Source organism: Eubalaena glacialis, chromosome 10 (genome assembly GCF_028564815.1).
Source record: "Eubalaena glacialis isolate mEubGla1 chromosome 10, mEubGla1.1.hap2.+ XY, whole genome shotgun sequence".
NCBI classification, from domain to species: Eukaryota; Metazoa; Chordata; class Mammalia; order Artiodactyla; family Balaenidae; genus Eubalaena; species Eubalaena glacialis.
The window spans coordinates 5,182,595-5,201,955 of record NC_083725.1 but is presented as its reverse complement, the minus strand read 5'-3'; the positions used below and the strand labels follow the sequence as shown (position 1 = coordinate 5,201,955).

At 40.0% G+C, this 19,361-nt stretch overlaps 1 protein-coding gene across 6 annotated transcripts in view; it reads right to left on the bottom strand.

Moving 5' to 3' along the window:
• ARHGAP32 (Rho GTPase activating protein 32) overlaps positions 1-19,361 on the bottom strand; it is a 291,298-nt gene that overhangs the window by 47,752 nt on the left and 224,185 nt on the right. Inside the window, exon 1 of one of the 6 annotated variants that reach the window (XM_061203067.1) lies at positions 9,498-9,778. The exons of the other annotated variants lie outside the window; for them this stretch is intronic. The gene's annotated coding sequence lies outside the window, so the exon portion shown is untranslated. Of the gene's footprint in view, positions 1-9,497; positions 9,779-19,361 lie in introns of those variants that run through there. 6 annotated transcript variants of the gene reach the window in all.

Genomic DNA, 19,361 nt, shown 5'->3' with positions numbered 1-19,361 from the left:
TAACCTCTCAAATTCTGTCTCTGTTGCATACTTTGAAATATTTTATGTTAAATAAACATGAAAAGATTCAAATTTTAATACAAAATTCCATAAACTTGCTTTCATTTAACGTACAACAACATATATATTTATACCAATAGATATGGAGAAAGGACTTTTCTCTAAGCAATGTCAAATTGATTTTTCCCTTACTTTGTTATTATATACACAGACTAGTTTTCTAAAAAAAATTCTGCTCTTCAAGATCAGCCAAGATGGTGTAGAAAGACTCTGAGCTCGCCTCCTCTCATGGGCTCCCCAGAATTACAACTATTTGCAGAACAATCATCGATGAAAAAGACCAGAACCTACCAGAAAAGATCTTCTACAACTAAAGATATAAAAAAAGAACCACAACGAGATAGGTAGGAGGGGTGGAGTTGCAATACAGTCAAACCTTCGGGGTGGATGAACCACAAGCGGGAGATTGGTATTAACTGCAGAGCTTCTACCAAAGAAGTGAGGGGTCCAAGTCCCATGCTGGGCTCCCCAGCTCAGGAGTCCTGCACCAGGAAAACAAGCCCCCAGAGCATTTGGCTTTGAAAGTCACCAGGGCTTACTTTTGGGAGCCCCGGAGGGCTGGGGGAAATAGAGACTCCACTCTTAAAGGGCACACAGAATCTCACACACTCCGGGACCCAGGGCAGAAGCAGTGATTTGAAAGGAGCCTGGGTCAGACCTGCCTGCTGATCTTGGAGAGTCTCTCTGAGGCAGGGAGCAACTGCAGCTCCCCTGGGGACACAGACACAGGTGGTAGCCATTTCTGAGGAGTCCGGTCTACCATGTGGACACTGGTCCTGGCAAGCACCATTCTGGAATCCTCTCTCTAGCTTATCAGCTTCAGGACCCAGCCCAGCCCCCAACCCATCAGCCTATAGGCGCCAGTGCCGGGGCGCATCAGGCCAAGCAACTAACTGGGTGTAGAAACAGCCTCACCCACCAACAGACAGGCTGCTTAAGACTCCCAAAGCCCACAGCCACCCCTAGACACAGCCAGGCCCACCAGAGGACCCAGGACCCGGTCTCACACAACAGTGCACAGACAATAAACCTGGGACCCCCAGGGACCTCCAGAAAGAGACCCCGGGACCCAGCTCCAACCACCAGAAGGCAGGCAGCAGGCCCAGCATGCTTTGGGCCCTGGCCCCATCCTCCAGCCGGCCAACACAAGCTCTGGGACATCCCAGACTCCACAGCCAAGGGTGCCAGGAAGCAGCCCTACTCACCAGCCATCTGATACCAGCTCTAGGACCCCTGGGCTCTGCAGCCAGAACCCAGGACCCAGCCCTGCCCTACAGGAGGCCAGCACTAGTCCAGAGACCTGGCTTCACCCACCAGTGGGCAGGCAACAGCCCCGGGCTCTCCTGAACCCTGACTCTGCCCCAGTGAGCCAGCACTAGCCCCAGGCCCCCACGGGGCTCCACAGTCAGCCGCTTGTGACCCAAGCCCAGCACAAAGCTCTGGTGATGAGAGGGGAGTTCGCTGCTGGGACGCCAAGGACAGCTCCTACAAAAGGCCACTTCTCCAAGGCAGGGAAATGTAACCAACCTACCAGATACATATAAACAAAAACAACAAATATTTTCTCCCATTCTGTAGGTTGTCTTTTCATTTTGCTTATGGTTTCCTTTGCTGTGCAAAAGCTTTTCAGTTTAATCAGGTCCCATTTGTTTATTTTTGTTTTTATTTCCATTACTTTAGGTGATGGATCCAAAAAGATATTGCTGCGATTTATGTCATTTCCATGCACGTTTTTATACTTTAGCTGTACATGTACATAGCCATAAGCAATATATATTATCATTTTGCAAGTTTTTAAAATTTGTAGAAATGGAATCATACTATATCAAACCTTCCTCAAAGTTATCTGTTTTGAGAATATATAATTGTGGCTCAGCATATTCATTTTATTTATTTATTTTTATTTTTTAGTAATTAATTTATTTTTATTTTTGGCTGTGTTGGGTCTTCGTTTCTGTGCGAGGGCTTTCTCTAGTTGTGGCAGGCGGGGGGCCACTCTTCATCGCGGTGCGCGGGCCTCTCACTGTCGCGGCCCCTCTTGTTGCGGAGCACAGGCTCCAGACGCGCAGGCTCAGTAGTTGTGGCTCACGGGCCTAGTTGCTCCGCGGCACGTGGGATCCTCCCAGACCAGGGCTCGAACCCGTGTCCCCTGCATTGGCAGGCAGACTCTCAACCACTGCGCCACCAGGGAAGCCCAGTATATTCATTTTAATTGCATTATAGTCTTCCCCTGTAAGTATATACTACAGCTGCACTCCCATTCTGTCGACTGTCATCCAGAGAGTTTTGAAGTTTTTGTTATCACAGCCAGTACTGCACTGAGCAATCTGGTGTCTCCTGACACAGCTGAGAGAACTTCTCTGGCACTCACGCTGAAGAGTAGGACATCTGGGCTGTAGAGTATGTACTTTTCAACCATATTTCAACTTTGCTAGAATATTCTCTAAAATGATTTACCAACATAACATTCCCATAGGGTGTACTTCAGGATTCCACTCCTCATTTCTTTGTCCTATTCAGTTCTGTCAGACTTTTTCATTTCTATCAATCTGATCAGTATGAAATTTTATTCCACTTTAAAAGTGCACTTCTGTGCTTGCTAATGAGATTAGGCATTGTTTCATGTTCATTGGTCATTCAGTCTTCCTCTTCAGTGAAATAACTGTTCACATCCTTGGCCCATTTTACTATTTGGTTGTCTTTTTCTTACTGATGGGCAAGAATTCTTTATATAATCTGGAAACGAGTCCCCTGTCAGTTACTCATGTTACAAACATGTTCTCCCAGTCTTTGGCTTATCTTGTCTAAATTTCTAATCACGTCTTTGTGTATGGTTTCCATGCTTTAAGATATCTTTCCCTACCCAAGGTCATAAACATACTGTCTTATTTCTTTTAAATCTTTTATTTCCTAAACCTTTTTCACTTTAAGGTTTTTAATTGACTTTGAACTTTTTTGTATGTTTAGGATGAGGCAGAGATATAATCGCACTGCTTTTTTCTTTATGCACAACCAATTACTTCATCACCTTTTACTGGATAATTCCTTCTCTATTGCTTTGTAAGGTTAATTCTTATATGAAAAGTGTGTACAGTATGTGAGGGTCTGTTTCTGTGTTCTCTCAATCCTACCAGTCTCTCTTCATCAATTCCTCACTTTCTTCATTTCTAGCATTTTATAGGTCTTAATACCTGGAAAAATGAGTCCCTCCACTTTTTCTTATTCTTCAAAACTGCCTTTACATTTTTAGCCCTTTACTCTTTCATACAAATTTTAGCATCTGCTTCTCTAATTATAGGAGGAAAAAAAACTTTGGGGAATTCGATTGAAGCTGCACTGAATTACAGATTATTTTAGAGGAAAACTGACTTCTTTTCAATGAACACAGTATATCTCTCCATTTATTTAAGATTCTTTTATGTCCTTCAGTAAGTTTTTCTAATCTTTCTCCATAAAGGTCTTACTTACTTTTGTTATAGCTATTCTTAGGAACTTTATGATTTTCATTGCTATTGTAAATGGTACTATTTTCTAAATGAGAGTTTCTAATAATTTATTACTGGTATATAGAAACACAATTAGCATGGCGTGACAGACTACTGAGGTTCCAATCATGCCTCTGTGACTTCTAGCTGTATGACTGTGGACAAGGTACCTAATTCTCAGACCTCATTTTCCTCAGCTATGAAAAAGTTAAAAATAGTAATTACCTAATAGGATGTTGTGAGAATTAAATATAAAGCACTTTTTTTCTGCTGGATAGAAAAAAAAAAAACCTTAATAAATATTAGGTACTCTGTTGTCACTGTATTATTTCTCTTTCATTCAGCAACCTTGCTCAACTGTTATTACTTCTAATAATTTGACAGTAGATTCTTCTGGATTTGTAGATAATCATCTACAAATAGTACATATTTATCCCTTCCATGTCTTTTTGTCTAATTTCACTGAACCTTGAATAAATGATGATCTTGTTCTTGACTTCAAATAGATTGTTTCTTATGTCTCACCATTAAGAATAAAATTTTCTTGGGTTTTTGGGTAGAAACCTTAAATAGATTTTTAAAACTCCCTATTCTTAATTGCCAAGATACATAAAATGAACAAGTGTTGACCTTTATCAAATGATTTCTCTGTATCTATTAAGATAATCATTTAGTTTGTTTTGTTTAATTTTTAAGTTTTGAACGTGACAAACTAGATGCACTTTTAAAGTCTTGCTTTTATACTCATGTGGTAAATCTCCTTTACTCCTACTTGCCCTGTATCCATTGCAGGGATGTAAACGAGTATGAAAGACTGGAGAAGGCAAGTGGCAACTTAAAAAACTAAAGCCTTAAGCCAAGGCAAGAGTCCCTCTTAGAAACTGTAAAAAACACAGGGATCCTGCAAACATATTAGAAGTGTCATTCAATAAAAGAACACAAACATAAAAGAATTCTATAGGGTACAAGTATAGACAAAGAATTCTAAAAACGGGAAAACTGTAATAGGTTGCTGATGCCTTAAATAGCAGCAAAGAAATATGATATAGATTTATATTTACATTCTTAAATAGCTGAAGTGAACTGTGTTACTTAGCATTTTCAAATTTATTAAAAGGGATATTGAGAAGAGATGCCAAAATTAACTTATTTTTAGCATGTCCTGAAAGGATCTGTCAGCAACTCAGAAACATAGCTTTTGAACCAGTTTAGTCAGCACTCATGCTGGGAAAAATATGATATAATATTTACTTAGTTTATAGCTTTGAGTATATCAGTTAAATTAGTTTTAAACTAAACCAACAAAGCTTTTATTTGAAAATAAACGGACTTAGAAATTAAACTGATTCACTAGAGTAGTAATTTGACAAACTTTTAAAGAAAAATTTCTGTATGAGCAAGATTATATGTTACTCAAATATTAAACAAACTGAACTAAAAACACTTCTTCCAGTAACTGAAATATAAAACCTTTTGTAACTTTTCCTTTTTCATACTATAGAAGAGCTTTAACATAAATAAAGCAAAAGGATGAATAATGATGTAAAGGAAGTTCTTTAAGCCAATGACTGCAAATACACATGAATGATTCTGATGATATGTTTTTTTAGTCTCACAAAAAACACCATCCAAATCAGAGTTAAAGAGTTTCTTGCAAACCAAACTCAGAGTAGGTTTTTATTTGATGGAATAAGGACACATCTAAGAAACTCTGTCACTGACTCTATTTTTCTCTCTGTAAATCTTCTGGTCTATCTTGCTAGATCTGCCCTCTCCCTGCCTCCACTCACTGGCCTGTTCCCAGTCCTAAAAAAGGCAAGAGGAAGAAAAAGATAAACTGAATCCTAAACCAGATCTCCAATGAAAATTGAAGGAAAATATAGAAATTCCAGTAATATCATAATATATGATACACTATTGTTTCTTTGATTTATTTGCTAGCAAGTCCCTGGTGAACACTACAATGGCCATTTATAATATTGTTTTTACTAGAAAGTGCCATATACTTTATAAAGATTAATTTTTGAACTACGTTTCAGGAATTCACTGTAGTAAGAGAAAAAAAGGTAAATAGTATCTATACGTTCTGGAATTTCTGAAAACTTATATTCTACCAGGTTGATACTCAAAAATGCAAAATCCTCACTGTCTCATAGGAACTACTGAGTTTTCTTCTAATTTTTAAAGCAGGAATAAAGCAGTTTCAGCCTTGAGTTTCACTGACGTCCCCCACCCATCCCAAAGTAGATGTCAAAGAAAATATGTAGATAAGCTTGAGTATTAAATCTTAACATACTGTTGAAGTTATTATGGAATAAGAAAGTAGAGAATCATCTTTGATCAATATATCATAAACAATTCCAGAAGTAAGAGAAAAAGCACAGCTCTCTAACTGATGTGTGTAACAGCTGCCAGGGTAATATCTGGGGCCAGCCCAGGGATGAGGCTCTGGAATGTGGACGACTGTAACAGTTCTGATATCTGTACATTCCAGCCTCAAAGGGAGGAAACCAGGTATTTGAGAAATGTCACGTTCATGCAATACTGAATTTAAAATAGCACCTACAGTAATGGCTCTTGTTTGAAAACTTGTAAAGCTACTAACAGTTACATAAGTCAAATAGGCTTCCATTTACTCGTAAGAGAGAAGAGGAGGCATTTCAAAAGGCATTACTGAGTGGAATGCAAATGGATGACACTAATAGATCTAGAAAATAAATCTGTAGTAAATTTTAGAGAAGAGCTTTTCAGACACAGAGGAGATGAGAACAATTCATCTGGAAAAAGAGAAGCAGAAAACTGGCAACAAATTGCTTCTTCAGAATATCCAACACAACTCTTACGTGGAATAGCATGCCTGTGGTTAACTAAAATATTTGAGTATTTGAATAAAAATATGTCTCTTTTTCAGGGTTAAGAATGAAACCAAAGCAACCTCATGCTGCTGCTCTTGCTAGAGCAGGACATAAACAGTGATAAACCACAAAGGAAGTGCTATGTTAAAGCTTTAAAAATCATAGTTCCCTTGGGAAAATGGGCATCAGGTTACAATAAGACATTATTTACATGATACATTTACTTTTCTAGGAGCTATGAATTTCAGTAACGAACATAAAGGCTTTGTGACCACCTAGAGGGGTGGGATAGGGAGGGTGGAAGGGAGAGGCAAGAGGGAGGAGATATGGGGATATATGTATACGTATAGCTGATTCACTTTGTTGTAAAGCAGAAACTAACACACCATTGTAAAGCAATTATACGCCAATAAAGATGTTAAAAATAATAGTAATAAGAATGCTCAAATTTAGCTTATGTGATTTTAGGGTAATATAAGTAAATTTTACATTTTTCCTGCTAAAACTGATATTGATTTTTTTAAAAAAATAAATTTATTTATTTATTTTTGGCTGCCTTGGGTCTTCGTTGCTGCGCACGGGCTTTTCTCTAGTTGCAGAGAGCAGGGGCTACTCTTCGTTGTGGTGCGTGGGCTTCTCATTGTGGTGGCTTCTCTTGTGGTGGAGCACGGGCTCTAGGCGCGCGGGCTTCAGTAGTTGTGGCACGTGGGCTCAGCAGTTGTGGCTCGCGGGCTCTAGAGCGCAGGCTCAGTAGTTGTGGCACACGGGCTTAGTTGCTCCGCGGCATGTGGGATCTTCCCGGACCGGGGCTCGAACCCCTGTCCCTGCATCGGCAGATGGATTCTCAACCACTACGCCACCAGGGAAGCCCCTGATACTGATTTTTATTTTAAAATTTTAAATTACAAATTAAAACAATAAATGTGATTGGTTTTGTTCCTCAACTCTGTACAAAAACAAAGTAAGAAATTTTTTTAACTTTACCCCTTTAGTTATATAAAAGACTCTGACTAATTTCATTTCTAAATACAGAATAAAAAGATTTGCATTTTAGCAGAGGAGAGTAGGAGGAAACATGAGGTGGCTATAAATTCCTGACACTAAAGGATTCTAATACTAGAGTGGGTTATAATAAAAAGACTATAGAAGCATCTCTGCTAAGAATTTTTAAGTGATCTGAGCTCTTATTTTTCCAGGATGAACTAGTACTATTTGATATGAAGCTTAAAAACTAGTACTATTTTAAGAGAACACTTATTTATATATCTCTTATAAAAATTAAATTATAGTAACTACATATTCTTAGGAATCCAGTAACATCATAAAGTTCTATAAGTCTGAACATGTAGAACCTTAATCTTAACAGTGTGAAAATACTTTTCTTGAAATTATTTTTTTATTAGATTAAAATGTAATCATATTCAGTTTGGTGTCAAATAACCCTCTGCACTTTATTAAGCTATGAAGTTTTGTGTGTAACACTGATATGATCAGGGTGGGTTTTGTTTGTTTTTGTGGGCTGTTTCCCCCAACTCCCCGCCCCAACATTTTCTTCTGCAGGAGCTGGAGGGGCAAAGCTCCATATTTGAAGAAGACAGAACTGATAACAAGAACTCTTTATTTAAAGGCAGAAGTCTTAGAAGCCTGCCCTACAAAAGACCTGACCTTTGGCATGAGAAATAAGAACATGAGCCTTGCAGTCAGACAGACCTAAGGGCTTGAATCCATTCTCTAATCACTTCCCAATTTGCAAGGTCTTGAGCAAATGACTTATTTAAGTCTCAATTCCCTCAAATACACAATGAGAATGACTATAACAGTACTATCACTCGGGGTTACTACAATGCTTACATGAAATTACATATGCCAACCACTTAACTCAGCAAGTGTCAATAAACAGGAGTTACTTCACCACTATAATTTCTCTGAACACTTTTCATAATCTTCCACGGTACAGGGCTAATCAGAACCTGAGTCAGCTTTCCAAACCAGGTTTGATCACATCTGGTTGTACCTCCTAAATTCAGGGCTGAGATCACTAAGGAAGGGTGCACACAAACACAGAGTCACTTCCTAGTTCTTCCCCCTCTAATTGTCTTATGTGTAAACTTAACCTAAGAAACTTCAGATTTCTGCTCTCTCCTACTGAATATCATATAGTACTACATAATATGTTAAAAAAGAGAAGTTACAGTCTCAAACCATTATCATATGAGCAACTGGTGCCTCTTTAAAAGTTGACAGTGAAAAAGAGCTCTAAATTCTGAGGTTCCCCCATTTGTCGTTTTGAAAATTAAAATATCAATATTATTTAAAGAGTAGTAGAAAAGAAAAATGTTCAGCTTCTTAACAGGACTAACCTGTGATTCAGAGAAAATTGTGGTCTCCATGTTATCTTAATGAAAAGCATTTATAACCAAGATCTGAAGAAGCACCATATAAATATGGAATACTACACTAATGGTAAGAAAATCTCTGCACGAGGAAAAAAGAGTTAATACAAATATATCATGGATAGAGACAGTTATCCTTACTGATGTCAATGAGGGAAAAAAAAAAACCAATACTTGAAGATAAAAGGGCAGAAGGGTTACTTCCTTGCGCTAATTTGAACAGTCTCTTTATACAGTCTACCAAATTCTTTATGGTAAAGCAGTGCTGCCTATTTTCTATTAGTCAATAATTGAGATGCTATTTACCCAGCAAGGAAAAATTTTTAAATATGATATACACTTGTTGCTTATGAAACAAAGGTATGTTCTTTTAAACATGCAAACTTTTGTACATTAACCTGAGGTCTAGAAAGCATTAAGAAATAAGCTGATTTGAAATTTTAAAATGAGTATTTCCTAAAACTAGGAAAGTAAGAGATAATACCTATGTAGTACGATCTACTTGAAAAAATGATCATCTCTCTACAAACATGACAAACCTTAAAGCTCAATTATTCAATTTTTTGGATAACTAAATAATTAACCACTCACCTAAAAGCAGCCAAAGAAGCATGTGCCCAAATGTAATATAAAAACAGTCTCAGTGAAATATTCTGAGTATTGCTGGGGTCAAACATTTGAATAATTGATTGAGATGTCCTTACCTCTTGCTGTGGCACAAGTTTTAGGATCAATAATTACAATTATTCCAGGTGACTGCACTTAGCAGTAGATTCGACAGGATACCACGGCTCTGCATTCCATGCAAAAGCGTGCCCAATGAATCATAATCACACTGGCTCAGACCTTATCCACCACGGGATAACTCCAAGTCAAATCTTCACGGCACTCTGAGGTTCCAGCTCTGCTTTCGGGGCCCCTTTCAGCAGTCTTCTTGGCCCTGTTTCTGGTCTTTCGTCAAGCCGAGCAGCTTGCGTGTGCGAGAGTGCTGCCTGGAGGAGCTTAATCCTCTCTCTCTGCACGTCCTGCTCTGCAGCACAGGAGACCCGCCCCAGCCCAACCACACTTGCTAAACAGGCTTCACCAGTATGACTCCACCCACCAGCTTCACACAGGTGCATATTTTCTGCTCAGAATAACACCACTATGAAACTGATATTCAGTCTTTAATTTTTTAAAAAGTCACTTACTATTCAGTTGTTTATATTTGCTATCCACGTGGGAGACAATGTATCCTATAAAAATGATGGTATTTACGCCCAAATAAAATAAGAAAAGTAACTGATCAAGAAGGAAGTACTGTCTGTAAAAGGCTGAATCATTAAACTGGCAGCAACAGGCTAGGAAAACATAACTCTGAATATCTTTGCTGATAATGAGCTGTGATTGCTTTCTACTTAGACTGACAAAAAAAATTATCAACTTATACTGCCTCTGTGTGAAAAATTCTGAGATTGGAATGCACAATTTTTTAATATGCAAATAAAAAGTTTTAAAACCTGAAAAGTTTTTTCAGGATTAAAAATCCAGAATTATGCAACAGTATAAATCAACTATACTTCAATACCAAAAAAATCCAGAATTAAGTTTTCCTGATTATGACCTCCTCCTTTATACACTGCCCAAGTGTTAAAATTGTAGCTCTACTCATAAAAACATTGAAAAGATTCAATATTTATACTAAATAACAGTACTGCACTGTGTTAACCCAATTAGAATTATCGGAAGAAATAAATGAATTGGAAGAGATTAACGTATTTTCTGTTCCAAATGACTTTTTACTAATACCAATGTAAATTCATGTTCACATATTTGTTTTTAGTAAACAAAATAATGTTACACGTGCCAGACAGATTCTAAGTACTTTACAGATAGTCTTCATTATAACCCTATGAAGTTGATTCGAATACTATTCCCATGCTAGAGATGAGGAAGCCAAGGCAGAGGATTAAGCAATTGCCAAGGTCAAACAAGTAGGAATTGTTGAATTCAAGATACCCAGGGAGCATTTATCACGCACAGTGCCAAAATCTGCTACTGATCAAATGTATTCATTCCTTCCTTTCTGATCATAGTGGTGAATAAAGAAGTGTTGATAAATGGTAGGCCACAATAAGAAAAACAATGAACCGATGTGATTTCACAATTTGAAAGACCACAGAGAATTCCAGTGTGTGGCAGGAACAAAACATGTTAATTTTTACCAATGGAACAGCTGTGAATTTATGGATTTTGTTGAATAGGAAATGAGGCTCTTAAAGTTTATTCATGGTGGAAGAAAGCAAAGCCACCCCTCCTTCCACCCCCTCCTCAGCACTGAAGACAGCAAGGGAGGGCAAGGGAAAGAGGAATGAGAGAGCGAAGGAAGGGGGAAGGGGAAGAGGAATCCATGCTGTAGAAAAGCCATTTGGGGGAATACTCAGTACAACTTAACATATGAGCACAGAGAGGAATAAATAAATTCGACGGTAGTTTGCCTGAGTGCAGGAGAGTGACAAAATGACCCTCACCTGTAACCTAAAGGCTGCACTCCGTGCCGCATAAAAACACAGAGTAAGAATGAGTGTGTGCAAACACTGGTGAAGCTGGAGGGAGGTCTGTCAATCTAGTTCCCTGCATTGCGACAGTGTCGATTTCCTGGTTTTGATAATGTACAGTATAGTTATGTAGGGTGTTACAACTGGGAGAAGCTGGGTTTTGAGTATATGGGACCTCTCTGTACTATTTTGGCAACTTCTTCTGAGACTATAATTATTTCAAAATAAAAAGTTAAAAAATATGGCTGACTGAAAAGCATTATGCTCTGTCTTCTAAAGACTGCTGATGGCACAGGAGAGGTCACCTGTTATTTTTCTCTTGTATTTAACAAATGGAGGTTATCCTGTGAAGGACTAAGATGTATCCGTGTGGGCAGCGGGGGCAACAAGACAACTCACTGGAAAGGCAAAGGCTACCTTCCAATCATTCTGTCATAAAAATTACCCGAATTATTCAAACCCTTGACAGTACGTCTGTAAACTCTGCCAGTTTCATGGCCAAAAACATATCCAGAATTAGATCACATCTCACTCCTTCTACAGCTACCCTCCTGGTCTAAGCCACCAACATCTCTTGGTGGGCTCATCACCACAGCGTACACCCATGTCATCTCCTGTCCTGAACACAGCAAGCAAGGTGATCCTTTACGTAAGGTGAGGCAGGTCAAACAGCTCTGCTCAAAACCTTCTAACGTCTTCCCATCTAATTTTAAATGAAAGCCAAAATCCACAGAGTGGCACCCGAGCCCCAAGGAGAATCTGACGCCCTTTCACCTCCAGATCTCATCCTATGTCTTCACTTACTGCTCCAGTCAAGCTGGCCTTCCCACTGATCCTTCAACAGCCCCGACTCACACTCGGCTCAGTGCCCTTAAACTTGCAGTTCCCTCTCTCCGAAGCTCTTCCCCCAGGTACGTGCGTATCTCTGCTCCTCATCTCCTTCACATCTCTGCTCAAAAGCTACCTTCTAATGAGCCTGTCCCCAACCACTCTACCCTCCTTTGAAATTACAACCCCACATGAACCACATCCCAGTACTTCCTAACCCCTGTACCAACCCCCCTTCCAGGCTTCATTTTTCTCTAGAGCACTTACCTACCTTAGTATATATATAATGTGTCTGTTTGCCTCTTTCTCTCCCTCTCATCCCACTTGAATATCAACAACAAAATAACACTATTTTTGTCTGTTGTGTTCACCATTTTAGCCCTAGTACTTGGTATGCACTCAATAAATGTCTGATCAGTGAATGAACGAATACTGGAAATGATCAGAAATGGAAAAGTTGCTTTATTTATGGCAAGGATTAGATCGAGCCCACCCCTAGCACTGGCTAAAACATAAATGGGAGTTTAGGAAACATTTTTGATAATTATAGTGGACATTATTCTTGTTTATAATTATTAATCAACTGTTCTAATACAAACACTATGTATAAAGGATACAAATTAATATAAAATAGAATATCTATCCACAAGCAAAACGATCTAGGTGAAGAAGAAAGACACACAAAAAGTAAAGCATCAAATTCAAAATAACTCATTGCCATACACTATTTCCAAATGAGTGACACAAAGAATAGCTACCGTAGGCTGAAATGTAGTCCCTCGTTATTCAAAACATAGTCTTAGGACCAGTACTATGGAATTACCTGGGAGTTTCTTAGACATACAGAATGTCAGGCCCCACCCTAACGAATGATGGTCTACAGTTTTTCACTCTCTCTCTCTCAGGCAGACTGAAGGCGCAATCGAGTTTGTGAAGCAGCAGCTGAAGGAGCCTCCGTGAAGAGCGGAGTAAGTCATCTCAGGCAGAAGAAAGACCACAGGCAGGGGAAGGGGCGGAGCCAAAGCATAAATGAGTGGAGAATAAGGAAACATGTTCTGATGCTGACCAGAGAGGAGCAAAGGGAAAAACAGGTCACAAAGATAAGTGAGTTCTCAGTATTTATGGAGCACCTTAAATTCTAGGCTAAAGATTTTGTATATAATTCTGGCACAAAGGGAAATCACTGAGGTTTTCTGAAGTCAGGGATTACAAGTTAAAAGCTGTATTCTAAAATTTTATTTTAGTAGTAAATATTAAGATAAAGTAATTCCACAGGCCTTAATTGTGCATCCACTGTGCACGTATCCTGTGGGGGAGATACGGATGAATGAGACACACTTGTCAATTGTGAGGAGACTGCAATTTCATGAGCAAGTGAAACAGCTGCTGTTAGATCTGACTTGAGGACAAACAGGACACGGGCCTAGGGAGAGACGGGCCAGGGAGAGACGGGCCAGGGAGAGACGGGCCAGGGAGAGACGGGCCTGGAAGTGATGAGCCAGGGAGAGACAGGCCTAGGGAGAGACGAGTCAGGGAGAGACGGGTCAGGGAGAAATGGGCCTAGATAGAGACAGGGCAGGGAGAGACGGGTCAGGGAGAAATGGGCCAGGGAGAGACGGGCCTGGGAGAAGTGGGCCAGGGAGAGACGGGTCAGGGAGAGACGGGCCAGGGAGAGACGGGCCAGGGAGAGACAGGCCTGGGAGAGATGGGTCAGGGAGAGACGGGCCTGGAAGTGATGAGCCAGGGAGAGACAGGCCTGGAAGTGATGAGCCAGGGAGAGACAGGCCTAGGGAGAGACGGGTCAGGGAGAGACGGGTCAGGGAGAGATGGGCCTAGATAGAGACAGGGCAGGGAGAGACGGGTCAGGGAGAGACGGGTCAGGGAGAGACGGGCCAGGGAGAGACGGGCCAGGGAGAGACGGGTCAGGGAGAGACGGGCCAGGGAGAGACAGGCCAGGGGGAGACGGGCCAGGGGGAGACGGGCCTGGGGGAGATGGGCAAGGGAGAGACAGGCCTAGGGAGAGACAGGTCAGGGAGACATGAGCCAGGGAGAGACGGGCCAGGGAGAGATGGGCCTGGGAGAGATGGGTCTAGGTAGAGACAGGCCAGGGAGAGATGGGCCTAGGTAGAGATGGGCCAGGGAGAGACAGGCCCGGGAGAGTCGGGCCGGGGAGAGATGGTCAGGGAAACTTTCATGGACAAGAAGATTATGGCCTGAGTCTAAATACAAAGAAAATTTCAAGTGGGCAAAATGGGGAGGAGGGCATTTCAGACTGCAGGAACAGTCGGAGGAGTAGGAGCAGAGGGAAAGCTACGAGACCACGTGGCGTGTTCTGAGGACACAGAAACAGGGCCCAGCGCGCACAGGGAGAAAGAGCAGAACAGGAGAACGGAAGAGGAAGACGGCCGAAAATGGCACAGTAGCGTAGTCCGGAGGTGTGCTTTGCAGGCAATGAGGAACTATGCAAAGGCTTCTTTAAATTGATTAGAGAAGCCTTAGAAAGAATGATGGCTGAAACAAAATTAGCAAATTAAGTAGGTTCCTATAAGCACTTCTCTTCATCTTCCATTCAACACATCTTTTGCCCTGATTTCTCCTGTTCATATACAGAAATACATTTTTATTTACTCTTGTTGTAATAAAACCAAAATATTTGTTTTTAGAGAGAAAACAATAAATTTTACCTCTATTCAGTGTTCCATGGTGGGAAAATTCTGGGTTTTGAGCTAAACAATCGCAAATGAGTGTAATCCATCTGGTGCACAGCCAGGGCTACCTAGGTGTGGACGGTGGTTACTAGGAGAGGTCAGAGACTTTGCAAGTTCAGCTATGAAAGCTCAGGCACAGCGTGGAGTTTTCTGAGTCTCAGTTGCTCCACTAGTTAAAAAACTAATAAGAGCCTGCTGTATAAAAAGATAAATAAAATTCAAAAAAAAAAAAAAAAAGCGGTGTGTGGGGGACAGAAATACATTCCGCATCCTTAGTACATTGCAGGGCTGTATCGAGATTCAAATTCCAACTTAAATAATAAAAATACAGTATTCAAAAACTCTAAGGCAACTGCAAATGTGTGATGTTATGAATTTTCTGTTTTTCCCTGATGCAGAGTGAGAAAGTATTATCTTGATGTATCCCTTACCATGTATTTGGAGAGAAAACCACCCGGGCATTCTAGCATTTTGGAACTCTTTTAAATCTTACATCAATGCCTCCTAGGGTACTGGGTACTGATTTTCATATCTGATTCTTAAGGTATTTGCCTCCAGAGTAATAAAGTAATGTGTTCAATGGGAAGAATATTCAATACAACATTCCATTTCGGGTAAGTAAAAACCTGAATCTTTTTACTTGCTATAGAGTGGTCACCTCATACTAAAGTGACGTGAGGAAACATGGTTACAGAGGAGCAAAGTGCTGGACATTCAAAGAAAGAAAATGGAAATAATCCAGAAGTAAACAAATGAAAACAAAAGAAAAAACACTATAATTAGGCAAAACTGCAAATAAAACAACAACAACAAAACACAAGATACTCGAGGACCAGTTTCCTAAAAGGATAATACAAGGACTTTTTAATTTCAAAATTATGCCACAAATTCAGGCTGTGTTACCTTATAAACTACTTATAAGGATTTCATCAGCATTACATCTGATTAATAAGTCTTCCCCCAAAATGAAAAAAAGCCTCAGCTACTTCTATGTCTGCTAACAAAAAAATTCAGACAAAAATCTGTGATGCAAACTCTATTCAAGTGACCATGCAGAGAAGCTCCCTTCCTCACCATGGTCCCATGAAAACTACTGCAATTCATTTGTTTCAGTGGTATACTGTGAAATATTTGCATATAGATTTATACCAACAAATAATATATTAAATAAGCATCTACATAAACTAAATAGACCTAGTTTCAGACACTCCTGAATTTAAATGATATAACATAGTAAATAACATGTCGCTAAAAAATAACAGCTGATATTTATTAAGTATCCAGGGGCTTTAAATGCCTTATCTCTAATCTTTAAAAGAATCTTGCCTCACTTCTTAGATGAGGAAATTAAAAATCAGAGAAGCCAAATGACATGCATATGGACAGTAACACATGGCACAGGCATTAAAGTTCAAGGCTGAGGCCTGTGCTCTCACCTCTCTGAGCTGCTTTTCACATAGGTATAAACATTAAATAAATCTGTTATCACAAAGTATCTATTTTATGGGGTGGTTGCATTAAGAAAGGCCCTAAGAAATTACCTATTTGGACAGGGTGGGGTGAAGGGTAGATTATAATCTATGTAAAGTAATATATGATCATTGTAAAGGAGTTAAACAATACAGGAGCAGAGGGAAAAAATGAAATGTCTCTTGTTATAGCTACAATCTCATTCCGCTTTCCAGTTAGGTATGTATCCTTCCTGATCCTCTTCAAGAGTTTACAATGGGATTATACTGTTGTGTGATTTGCTTTTTCCTTTAACAATACATCACAGAAAAAATTCCCTGGGTTAGCACATAGGCTTCTACTTCATTCCTTTTGAGGGTTGCAGAGTATTTCACAGTATGGAAGTATAAAATCTATTTTGAAAATGTAATCTCAAACATTTGTGTATTAAAGCGATACTGTAAGGAACATTTACCTGGATAGGAGGTAAAAAATGCAAAGTGACCAATTCAAAAATGACAAAGGACTTGAACAGACATTTCTCCAGTAAGCACATGAAAAGATGCTCCACATCATTACATTTCTGTATAGTCACTGTCTGGATCAACAGAACATTACCAGCACTTCAGAATCCTCTCTCCTACCCATCTACTCACTCTCCTCTCCAAAAGTAACCACTGTCCAAACTTTGTCACCACAAAACAGTCCTGAACTGTACGATTCTGAACTCTCTCTTTATATATACGGAATTACACAGTGTGAGTATGTACATACATCAGGCTTCTCCCACTCAATATTTATTTCTGTGAGACTCATCCATGTTGCTCCACACAGCCCTACTCATTGCATTTTCATTGGTGTAGAAGAATCCACTGAATGAACATGCCTTTATTTATCCATTCCACTATGGATATACCTTTGAGTTCTTTAGTTTTTTGACAATTAGGAATAAGGTTGCTATGAACATTCTATACATATACCTAAGAATGGAACCATGGGGTCACAAGGTATATACACGTCAAACTTAGTAGGCAGTGTCAAACAGTGCCTGTCCTGCATTACGCTTCCCTGGCAGCGCACGAGAATTCCCACAGATTTACATCCTTGCCAACTTTTGGTATTGCTACTCTTTTTTTTTTTTTAATTTATTTATTTATTATTTATTTATGGCTGTGTTGGGTCTTCGTTTCTGTGCGAGGGCTTTCTCCAGGTGCGGCAAGCAGGGGCCACTCTTCATCGCGGTGCGCGGGCCTCTCACTGTCGCGGCCTCTCCCGTTGCGGAGCACAGGCTCCAGACGCGCAGGCTCAGTAGTTGTGGCTCACGGGCTCAGTCGCTCCGCGGCATGTGGGATCTTCCCAGACCAGGGCTCGAACCCGTGTCCCCTGCATTGGCAGGCAGATTCTCAACCACTGCGCCACCAGAGAAGCCCGGTATTGCTACTCTTAAATTTTAAGCATTCTGGTGGGTGTGTTTTTGTGAGTTAATAAAGTTTTTACTTGCATTTCCCTAAAGACTAATGATGTGGAACATCTTGTCATGTGCTTATTTAGCATTTTGATATTTGTTGTGAAATACCTGAGCGAGTTTTCATTCAATTAAAAAAATCAGTTTATCTGTCCTTTTCTTACTGACTCTTTACATACTTTGGTTACGTGACCTTTGTCAGATATGTGTACTGCAAATATCTTTCTCACTGTGTGATTTGCCTTTTTCACTATCTTAATAGCATATTACGATGACATTTTGAACTTTAATTAAGTTTAATGATTAAGCTTCTCAGTTATTATTACTGCTTTATGTCTAACCCAAGATCATGAAAACAGGTCATGAAGATATTCTATAGTATTCTCTTCTAAAAGTCTTGTTGTTTTACCTTTCATATACAGATCTATAATTCTCCATGACCTAGCAACATTTATAGAAATGGCTGTCTTTTTCACAATGCTCTGCAGTGCATGAATGAAGCATCTATATGGACACAGGTTTGTTCCTGGACTCTATTCTTTTCCACTGTTCTATCTGTCTATCCTTGCATTAATCTCAGTATCTTAATGAGTGAAGCTTTAACAATAAGTCTTGATATCTATTATATTAATTTTCCCACTTTTTTGTTCTTCAAAACTGTCTTGTGTGTTTTGGGCTCTGCATTTCTATACAAATTTTAGAATCGATTTAGAATCAGTTGTCAATTTCGAGAAAACTCCTAACTCAAAGCTTGGGGCATCATCAGCAACGCTGCCCTGTTGGGCTCTGAACTCCATCCGTTGTTCCGTGAGTGCTGCGACATCCCCTACTCCATCAGCTGATACCCTAGGGGGCTAATGTCCCCATACACTGGGGTCACGTCTCTGGATATCCTTCTTCTGCTTAATCTTAGCTCAGTAATTGTTTACTACCTTGTTAACTCTCCAGTGCTTCAAAGAGACATTATATTTTTACATTTCTGTCCAAATTTTCTCTTTTCAGAGGGAGGGTTTGTCTAAATTCCCTAGTCCTTCATTTTTAGAAGCTCATGCTTCAAAAGTAAGCTTTGCCTTTCTTCTCTCTTCACCCTCTCTCCACCTTCTGCCCTCTCCCTCCCTCCCCCAAACCCCCTCTTTCTTTCTTTCTGGAAGAAAAGGTGGATAAGGTGGGAAGGTGGGGACTCCACCATGGAAATTATAAAAAAAAGACCAAATGTTGATCCTAGAAACGAAATACCTGATATGAGAACTGAAGAATTCATTAGAATTCAGAGAAGCCTGCACAGAGGGAAGAGGTCAACAGAAAGCACCCAAGCTGGAGAGAGGACCAATGAGCCAACATCAAAGACGTAACTGACATGTGGAGGAGGAGGGAGACAGAAGGGCGCAAAACAAACATCCGAGGAGGTAACAGCTGAGAACACTAAAAACGTGCAGACAGACACCAGTAAATAACTGCTCAGTAAATGCTGCACCGGATAAACACACAGAAATCCTCATGGGCTTCCTTCCTCTTCCTCCCACCTCAGCCTCACCTGCCATTCAACCAGAACCTGTGGGGACTGAACGAAATGCCAGTTTC